At 33.2% G+C, this 1,653-nt stretch overlaps 1 long non-coding RNA gene across 2 annotated transcripts; it reads left to right on the plus strand.

Annotated features, from left to right (window-relative positions):
• The first annotated feature begins 7 nt into the window (after positions 1 to 7).
• On the plus strand, positions 8 to 1,653 carry LOC109540733. 2 transcript variants are annotated; one of them, XR_007281223.1, is made up of 4 exons: positions 8 to 540; positions 596 to 755; positions 810 to 906; positions 971 to 1,653. It is a non-coding gene; the product is annotated as an uncharacterized LOC109540733 (long non-coding RNA). The 2 variants fall into 2 exon arrangements; XR_007281224.1 differs by lacking the exon at positions 971 to 1,653 and having other exon boundaries at positions 810 to 945.

Here is a 1,653-nt window from a genome sequence, read left to right on the forward strand (position 1 = left end):
GGCGACCAAGTATGTCAAGTAACAGTGAGATGTGCACTTTTTTGGTGGTGCAAACAAGTAAATAAAATTTTAAATGGTGATGATGCAAAATTTTCCAAGTTTTTAGCAGAAAATCCAAACAGCCATTACATTGACCCAATAAAATTACAGGCCTATGAAAAGTTCAAGATGTCTCAAAAATTTAGAAAGCAAAATTCTTGAATGGTACAAATGGTATAATAGGCGGCATGGTACAAATAAACTGATTTCGAGAGTGGATAGGAGCGATTCTCCTAACGGTCGACGTGGATAAACTCTTTTCGCTATTCTCGAAACGGAAAGTAACAAGAAAATTTAAACGATGGAACAATGCAGTTAACAAACTCAGTTAAATGAATTGAAGATATTGAGCGCAATTTTAATTAAAAAATGGACAATACTCATACCTAGGTAGAAATGGATAGAATAAGAATAATAAAAATACATTAAATCAAACTTGTCAATAAACAAACTTCAGTGGCTTTAGTTGGGACAAAAATGTGAAAACTGCCAGCAGCACAGGTAGAAACATATATTTTTAGTTAAGTTGAAATAAATTTATTATTGTTTATAATAGTCACAAGTCGAGATGCACAACCACGATAAACCATTCAGACGAATTACGTTTAACTTGAAATGTGGCCCAACTGATGTCATTAATTTTATCAACGGAGAAATAGTTGCGAAAATGCCGACAAGCATCAACTACAAATCCGCACAGAAGAGCCGACGCTAAAGTAAGTGGAAACTGTGTTCGAAAAACCTTCAATACTTTTTTACATCCATTGTAGCATACATCACATGATATACGTTTTCATCTGGTACTGAGTCGAGGAGATGCTTCTAAAAGTTACTACATCAATTGAACTGTTACAGCCGGTAAAACAGGTAGATATTAAATTGACTAATCTTAAAAGATGGCCGCTAATCAACTTGTTTTCCTTTTGGTAAGAATGCCAGAGTCCAATGACGAATCGCGCTAAAAAAGGAAATCATTCTAATGTTAACCAACCAATCATTTTAATGTTAAAATTATGAAAACGTGAGTAGCAATTACAAATTAACACTAGATCTGAAGGGCCTATTTGGAAAACTGTGACAAGCCACACCTCACAAGCAAAGACGTTAAAACATGATTTAGTTCATCTGTTCATCGTTCAACTATGTAAAATATTCATTTGATATAGTTTTTTGAATCTTTAAAGCTCGTTTTCTTAATATAATGATCTGTAGCTTGTCGCTTTTTCCAATAACCCCTTGCATTACAAATACACTTTTTAAACGTAAGGATACACAAATTTACTAGAGAAGTAAAACGTGGTAAAACGTCGAGGGAAAAGCTCTGGTATGTTAGTAGAAAATAAAACAGCAAAATGTCAAAAAATAATGTATGTTATGACAATGGTAAGAGTTACCGATACTATAATTTTATATAATTTATATTTGAAACTTTTATTGCATAATTTACTAATATAATGTTTTTGGCCCCCTCGTCACAGAATAGCATAGGATTTTCTCTTACAGCTTGAGCCTAAGTGTGTCGTAGGATACCCTCTAGGTGATAGCTCTTGATTACCTTTTGATAAAGAATTCGTTCTTTATTGTGAAATAAGAGCACTCTTTATCAATCTGTAA

This window comes from Dendroctonus ponderosae, unplaced genomic scaffold (assembly GCF_020466585.1).
Source record: "Dendroctonus ponderosae isolate FM_Combo_2020 unplaced genomic scaffold, Dpon_F_20191213v2 Dpon_F_20191213_1, whole genome shotgun sequence".
In the NCBI taxonomy this organism is placed as follows: Eukaryota; Metazoa; Arthropoda; class Insecta; order Coleoptera; family Curculionidae; genus Dendroctonus; species Dendroctonus ponderosae.